At 33.3% G+C, this 8,932-nt stretch overlaps 1 pseudogene; it reads right to left on the bottom strand.

Annotated features, from left to right (window-relative positions):
• Window positions 1-5,389: 5,389 nt before the first annotated feature.
• On the bottom strand, window positions 5,390-8,265 carry LOC121101831 (annotated as a pseudogene).
• Between the last annotated feature and the right edge of the window lie 667 nt (window positions 8,266-8,932).

Below are 8,932 nucleotides of genomic sequence, written 5' to 3'. Positions count from 1 at the left end.
GATTACAGATTCTTTTACTAAAATGTATTAAAGAGATAATAGAGACTCCCAAGCAACCATCTACATCTAGTTATTTTATTGTAGCAAAGAACATCACTGCCAACTCCATTATTATTCCTTTGTATGTTTTCAAGAATTATTTCATTTTTCATAGATTGTGTATAAAACATTTTGCATGTTTTTAACTTGATACAAATGGAATCTATATAAATATTATTATTCCAAAATTTATTTTTACTCAGTTTAATGTTTTAATGACTTACCTATTTAAATATATGCTTCTTCTGTTCATTTTTTTTATTGTGGTTAAAAACCATATAACATTTTAAACATTTTTAAGTATACAGTAGTGTTAACTATGTTCACCTTGTTGTGCAACAGATTTCTAGAATTTTTCATCTTGCAAAACTAAAATTCTAACCTCATTTACAAAAACTCCCTCTTCCACCTCTTTATTAGCTCCCTGGCAATCACCATTCCACCTTTCTAAGACTTTGACTACTTGAGATTTATATAACTGAATCACGAGTATTTGGTTGGCTTTTTGTGACTGGCTTATTTCACTTAGCATAATGTCTTCAAATTTTAAGCATACGGTAGCCTGTGACAGGATTTTTCTTTTTTAAGGCTGAATACTAGTCCATGTTAGATATATACCACATTTTCTTTTATTCATTCATCCACTGATGGACATTTAGGTTGCTTCCTCCTCTTGAAGCTATTGTGAATAATGCTGCAATGAACGTAAGTGTGTAAATATGTCTTCAAGATCCCTGTTTTCACTCCTTTTAGAGATATACCCAGAAGTCGATTGGTGTAGCATATGGTAATTCTGTTTTTAATTTTTGAGGAACCTCCATAGATGTCCAGAGCAGCTGCACCATTTACATTCTACTAACGGTGCAAAAGTTTCCAATTCTTCCACATCTCCACATCCCCAGCACCCATTATTTTCTGATTCTTTAGTTTTTGTTTTGATAGTGGCCACCCTAACACGTGTGTGGTTTTGATTTGCATTTCCATGATAATGAGTGATGTTGGGCATTTTTTCATATGCTTGTGGGCTATCTTTGTGTATTTTTCTTTGACAATGTTCATTCAAGTCCTTTGCCCATTAAACTGTTTGTATTTGTTGTTAAATTCTGGTAGTTTTTATAGATTCTGGGATACATTAACTCTTGTATTATAATTTATTTCTCTGAATATAGTTGACACACAATGTTACATTAGTGTCAGGTGTACAATGTAGTGATTCAACAAGTTTATACATATATATGCTATGCTCACCACAAGTATAGTTGCCATTCGTCACCATATGGTACTCATCACAATATCACTGACTATATTCCTTATGCTGTACCTTTCATCCTTTTGTGACTTATTCATTCCATAACTGAACCTGTATCTCTCACTCCCTTTGCCACTTTGCTCAACCTCCTATATTATCCTTCCCTCTGGCAAACATTGGTTTGTTCTCTGTATTTATAGGCCTGATTCCCAGTTTTTGCTTGTTTTTATTCATTTATTTTTCGATATTAAGTGTTTATCAAAATGTATGATTTGTAAATATTTTCTTCCATTCTATATTTGCCTTTTCACTGTAAGGTATTTATTATATGAATTAAAAAATATCTTTTGCTCTTATAGAATATAAACTTTGTGCTGTTTATAAATACACGAAATTTAAAATAGTTACATTTAATTATCTTTTCCTTTAGGTTTGGTGGGGATTTTGTCCCTTATGTAATACACCTTACAACTGATTGCCCAAAAATATTCTGTCTCTCTTTTTATAATTTTTAAACATTTTCTTTTATCACATTTAGTTATTTCTCTAATCCAACTGGAAGTTAAATTTTTGTATTGGTATCTGATAGGAATCTTAATTATTTTTATATGGACATAAACAGCCATCCAAATACCATCTAACAAAAAGCTTTTCCCTACTGATTGAAACGTCACCTTTGCCATATATCAAGAAGAATCCCCCATTAAATGCTTGGGTCTGTTTCTGGCCTCTGTCAATACTTTCATTGGTCATTTACACTACAATTATCTTTAAACATAGTTGTTATTTGTCATAGTGAATCTGCAAATTCAAATGCTCTACTTTAAGTATATCCCAAAGTTCTTGTCAATTAACTCTTCCAGATGATTTTTAGGATAAGCTGTTTGTACCCTACAAAACAATTTTAGGAATAGCAATTGAAATCAGAATTTACAGATCAATTTATAAATAAAAATAATTTATCAATGCAGCATATCTTTTTTATTTTGTTACATTTATTTACAATACTTAAAGTTATTTTAGTAGGTTGTATTGCTTTTAGCTAAAACCACCCGCATAATGCCAAGGAAGGCATTTTTCCCCCCCTGAATTTATGAGTTTGCTTCTAAATAATATCATTTAAAATTAAGATATGTTTCTTTTATTAATTTTTAATCTTTTTTAAATTGTAAGTGATTGCTGAATTTATAAAAAGTTTATGCACACCTTTGAGATAATTGTAATCTCTTTTCATTTTAATCTGTTATACTAGCGGATTAACTTAATATTGTCAACATTTCCTTTGAATTTGTAGTTTAAACTCCAGCTTGTAATAATAATGGTTTTTCTTTTGCCTTTCATCTTTCCAGGTTTAATTCTACTAGTTGTTTTCCTTTTTGGTTTGTTTTAGAGCTGTGTTCTTTCTACAACTTTCTCTTTTCTATTGTCTAAAACAGTTTAAATGCAGTAATGACAGCTTATTTTTAAAAAGTTGAGTATAAGCCCCCTCCACCTATCACCATCTTTTCGACACTGAAGCTTGCTCACTTTTCAGGGAAAGCTTCAGCAGCATCTTTCCGGAGTAGGTAGTTTCCTAACCTTCTGAACTGGACCAGGACTCTCTGTTGTATTATTCCAAAGCAGCCTGGCATGCTGTTTCTGTAGCGGTTGTCAGCCATAATATTTTTAATCAAATGCTTGCATCAATCTATATTTCCTATTAGACATAAAGAAATCATGAAGTCAAGGCCCATGTCTGTCTTACTCACTGGAATATCCCTTAGTGGGTGTCTGCCACAAAAGCATTTACTTACTAAACACTGGCGTGACCGACTGACTGACCAGATTGCAGGCACGCTGACATACCTGTCAGATACATGTTCATTCTTCTTTGTAATTTTTAAGAGAAATTATTAGCTGAACATTTGAGAGACCCTCTTCTTCATGACAGGCCTTAATTAATTGCTTCTTTATATCATGCAGGCAAGAAAAGATATAGAACACCAGACAACATTTATCAGTCATTTTTCCCCTACTTTTTCTGTTGTAACTGTTTTGTAGCATTGAGATAAAACAATGCTTCAGTTTATTGTACATTAGAGTGTATTTATTTTCATCTCTAAATTAATTCTTGACTGCAATTCTTTCATTCTAAATGTGTATTTATTTCCTCTTTTAAATATGTCAATTTCTTTATGAAATAGGAACTGTTATTTTATGAATCTAGGTGCTTTAATTTACAAAAATGCCATTCTATTTTATTTTCCTCTGAATACGATTCATATAATTTTATACAAAGAGAGCTCATTACTTCAAAGCACTGCTATTATTCAACAGTACGAATAAACTTACTTTACTTCCTATTCACCAAATGACGGACAGCTAAACTGCTTATGATTTCTTATTTCCATAAATGATTTCATTATTAATATTTGTCCAACAGCCCTATGTAGGTATAAGAATCTCTCTAAGATAAACACCCAGAAGAGAAAAAAACTGGATAATAAAGCATTTACCCACATAATTTCACTAAATATTACGGACTGCTTTCCAGAATGACTCTAATTCCAACTACAGAGCAAGAGTTCCTATTGCTCATGTCCCTCTACAAAGTTATACTTGCCCTTCTAAATTTTTGTTTCCACATAAAATAACATCTTGTTTCTTTAATTTGCCATTTTTCTGATTATCAGTGAATTTTGCACCCCTCTCATACCTACTAGCTATTCAGCTTTTCCATGAACTACTCTTTAAGACCTGGCCTACTTAAAATAAGTTTTCTGTGCTGTACTTCTGTTCTAGTAACATAGATGTCTGTTTAAATGCTAATTTAAATGACTTAAAAATAAATAAAATTTCTAAAAATTAAAATTGAAGACTCACCAGATTCTGGTGTTTAATAGCTGTATGTATACAGTGGCTACCATATGGGACAAGATAGGTAGATATAAACCATATTTTCATCATCATAGAAACTTCTACTGGGTAGCAGTGATCTAGATATTACTCCTTGTCAATTTACTATATTACAAATATTTTTGAATTTAAGGCTTAATACTTTTGTCTCTAGTTTCCCCCTGACTGAACAAAAATTTGTGTTCTGAAATTTATTAAAGATTTGCTCTTTATTCATTTGAAAAGATTCCGATTATAAAATGTTCACCAATATGCCACACAGATATTCCTTAGCTATGTTCTTTCTATTATTACCATATCACATTTTTTTCACATTTGTGGTTATTTCTGGTTTCCACCTTTGCATATTTGAAAGGTAGGGACCCAACTTTATTCTTCTTGTCTTAGTTAACCACTAGTCTCAGCAGCAACTACAAATTAATCTGTCATTTTCCCACTGTTCTACTTGCTTGTAACATAAGTGTGTGTTTGTGTGTATGTGTGTGTGTATAAATGTATATAATATATATATGTGTATATATAAAATTTATATCACATATGTATATAATCACATAATAAGTGTCTCATCTATGCATATACTTACATGTGTGCATGTATTTCAGAACTTATATGTATACATATACACATAGATGGTCTGAGTTTTCTACCAGTTCCATTTATTTGTCTTTTTATTTTACCACATTTATTATTTTCATGCTATCACTTCATATGGTTTAATACCTAGTTGATGTGATCACCTGTTTTGTTATTCTATTCAAAAGTTCACTTAGCAAACCTGGCACCTTTTATTTATGCATGTTTCACCGTCAGTTTTTTTAAAGCAGTCAGTTTAGTAGAATACATGTATTTAGGATAACACTGATGTGTCTTGCCATGTTTTGTCATTTCATTCATGAGTATGATATGTACTTCCATTTAATCAAATTGTAATTCATATCTTCTTTTTTTTCCCTAGGCAAAGAACTTTATTAACCTTGTTTCACACTTTATTCCCAGGCTTCTTCAGCTTAATTAGCTGCAAAGAATGAATTGTGTATAAGCAAAAGCTGAAAAGAGCTGCAGTGTCCAAATGGGCTTGGGCTTAAAAATAGAGATCTAGATTTTATTTTCCATCCATGAATGAAATCTCCTTAAAAAGCAGTCATAATATAAAAATAGCAGCTCCCAGTAACTTCTTCAAGTTTTATCTTCTTCTGTGAAGTTGACTCAAGTCAGTTTGCTTCCCATTCTTGGAAGCTTCATCAAAATTCTCCACAAGATCTGAACTTCATCATTGTCATCCTCTCTGGTAAAGAAGTGGTGCTTTTCCATCCACAGGTTGTTTGGGCAGAGCTTCAGCCACCTCGTAAACCAGTCAGACTGTCTGGCACCAAGTTGGTTTAAGATATTGGGCAGCATTTCTGTCAGTTGCTTTGTCTCAGCATGGCCTGAAATGGTGAAAGTGTTCGTGGCGAGTGATGCCTGAACTTTGGGGTTATTAAAATGGATCACGGTTCCTTGGTTTCCAGAACATGTTCAATTTCTTCAATACCAGAGATATTGTTTACCCCTAACTTCTTAAGGAGAACTGAAGTTTTTTTATCATCTGCTGTAGCCGCTCTATGAATCACCTTCTTCTTCGGCGAGCAGTTCCTCTCCCCACCACAATGCGCACTTGTGCTTGCAGTCGGCGAGTTTCTCCTGGTCATGATAGTTTCTTTCATCTTGTTGGAGCGGAAATGTAATCATGGGGGAATAGGGTTGGGGTGCTCAGGGGTTCCCAGGCGGACTAGCTGAGATTAGGTGTACACACACACACACACACACACACACACACGGGGACACAAGATGGCAGCCAGGAGGGAGGCCGAAGGAGCCTCAAATTGGAATTCATCTTTTTTTTTTTTTTTGGTTGCAGCAAAGCAGGTCTTTTTTTTAAATTTTTTTTATTTCAATGTTTTTTAATTATATTATGTTAGTCATCATACAGTACATCCCTGGTTTTTGATGTAAAGTTCATATCTTCTAAATTACAGGTTTTAAATTCTTTCCATAATATCATTATTTTTAACTTGCAAATACTACTTTTGTCTCGTTTAGTTGTTGTAGGTAAACTTGTTTCTGCTACAATATTAATAATAATTAATACTGGTTTTATATGTAGATATAAAAGATAATATAGGTATACAAAATAATAAATACATTTGTGTAAATATATGTATATACATAAGGTATATAGATATGTACATAATTAAATTATAATGTGTATAGATATAAATTACGTATAATACATATTCGTATGTATATAATACAGGAATATATATTATATATACACATATTATTTTAATTCTTGAGCCTTGAGTGTTATAGACATAATGCTCTTCTACCTCAGTGTGTATTTCCTAAAACAACGTACTTTTAAATTTGGAAATCAACATTAATATGATATGGATATCTAATCAACCAACCTTATTCAATTGTTGCCAATTATGTGAATAACTTTAGAAAAGAAAGTCTCTGGTCCAGGAGCAATCCAGGATCACAAAGTTGTATTTCATTACCATGACTCTTTTTTTTTAAATTTGCCCTTCAACAATTCCTCAATCTCTTTCTTTAATTTTCATGCCACTCACTGCTTATAGGTAACCAATCTCATTGTTTAATGATTTCTTTCCTATGTTTCATTTTACAAATGTGCAGATATTTTCCTTTTGCTTGCTTCCCTGTAGACATTATGCTAGTCTTTCCTTTAACACTGTATCCTGAAATATCAGGTCATATAACTGCCATATCCGGTCATGAAGATCTTTCCCCATTCTTCATATCACAGCTGTGTGTCTCAAATGTTCTAATAAATATATGAAAAAGTAGAAAAGGGAACACAAATCCCGCATGTTCTCTGGTAGCGTATCATACACCCTTAGCAAACCCTTATACGCCTCGGACTGAACTGTCTAAAGTCAGATCAGTGCTACCATATGCTTCACCAGGATATTCTCAAAAAAATTTTATTCTAGTTTCTCAGATCAGTCTACCTCTTTCCATATTCGGTGTCACCACTGAGTTGGACCTCAGTTAAAGTGTCTATATCGCCTAATAGCTGGTTGCCAACATGTCAAGAATGTCATTTTGTTTTCATAATTATAACATTTTGTATGAATTAATTCCTCATTCTCTGCTGTGAGGTTTGGTTCCTGTAATTGATTCCAAGTTCAAACACTGAAAACTATTTCCATCTCTCCCATCCTGTAGATGCTCAGACAAAGAGGGATTGAACTACATTTTAATTCTGAATTAAGGATCACAGCTTCCTGGGATACAGGTGACATATTTCTGCTTTTATATCTGAAGAGGTCATTGCAAAACGACTTATATGCAGAGACTTCATGTTTCGTGGCTTCTTAAAAAGCTTTGAACACCTTTATTTCTTTGGTAATTCGTTTAGAATAACAGTGCCTTGCCAATAAAAGATTTTCTAAAAAAAAAGACATTTTCAAACCACACTCAGTGCCAAGGTGTAGGTGCAGGGCTTACATTCCATCCATCCAGCATCTCCATCTGTGGGAGAGTTTTATTTGAAAAATGAGTCATATACATAATAAGGTTGGAAACAAATATTTTGCTGGTACCAGTGGTACAAAAATGTGCTTAATCTGGTTATTTTAAAACACCAAATTTAAACAATTACTGGCCTCACAGCCACACCGAAGACAAGAGAAGAAAAAAGTAAACGTTCTAAAATTTCTCTAATCACCACCGTGGGTCTCACCTATTCTGTCCTATTAAAAACTATCGTTGGATTCTAAAAGATGAAACCATTACAAAATTTTCTTAAGCATTATCCTCTCAACAGAAAGAATTCCCATTAAAATCACCTAATGAGGATTCCTGGAATTTTCCAGCACTTTACCGGTGTTAGCTAATACTAACAGAAAGTATATTAGGGAAGTCCCTAGGTTGGAGTTTACACACCTTAGTGATTCATTCTCCTCACCTATGAATTCAGAAGACTCCTGGCCGTCCTTCCCATCTGAACACACTGCCTGTAGCTGCTTCCCTGAACTGGTAAGCTTACAAGATGTTGCAAACATAATAAAGTCCATCCATCTGCCTGTTAGGCTCACACAAAATAGCACACAACTTGTTATAAACACTAGTGAAAGGCACAATCTCAGGTTCGGGGAAATGTTTCAGAGATTCTGGAAAATGAGCCAGAAAGAAAATTTCACCAGAGTTATGAAATTAAGGAGATCATTTACGTGAAGTTCCTAAAATCGAATCTGGCAAATAGCAGAACCTCAATAAGTGACTGCATTTATTGTCATCGAGGAAAGATATTTTTCGTTGCAGCACTGCACTACGTGCTAAGATGACAATAAATAAATGTTAAAAATTCATAATCTTGGAAGACATAAGTCTATAAAAATAAGTACATCACTAGTTAAAAAGGCAAATAGTTACCATGAGTGCACAGAGAAAAGAAGCATTAATTCTGACTCGCTTGTTAGAAAAGATCCACAGGAGAATCTATTCTTTGATGTAGGCATTAAGGACAAATAAAAGTGAGAAAAATCAAGAGGATTCATTTATGTAGATGCATTTATTTCTTTTCCTTGATACGGAATTAAATTTCCTGACATCATCCTTTCTAGAAGCCTTTGCAGAGTGAGGCTGCATCTAACCTATTAAAACATACAGCCAGCTCTCAATAGCCTATGCAATTTAAGAAAACTCTAAGCATTTTCCATCCAAACAGGTAGCTGCATGGGG

Source organism: Ursus maritimus, unplaced genomic scaffold, assembly GCF_017311325.1.
Source record: "Ursus maritimus isolate PB19 unplaced genomic scaffold, ASM1731132v1 scaffold_94, whole genome shotgun sequence".
In the NCBI taxonomy this organism is placed as follows: Eukaryota; Metazoa; Chordata; class Mammalia; order Carnivora; family Ursidae; genus Ursus; species Ursus maritimus.
Note: the sequence above shows the minus strand (reverse complement) of the source record. Positions and strands in the feature narration are given on the sequence as shown.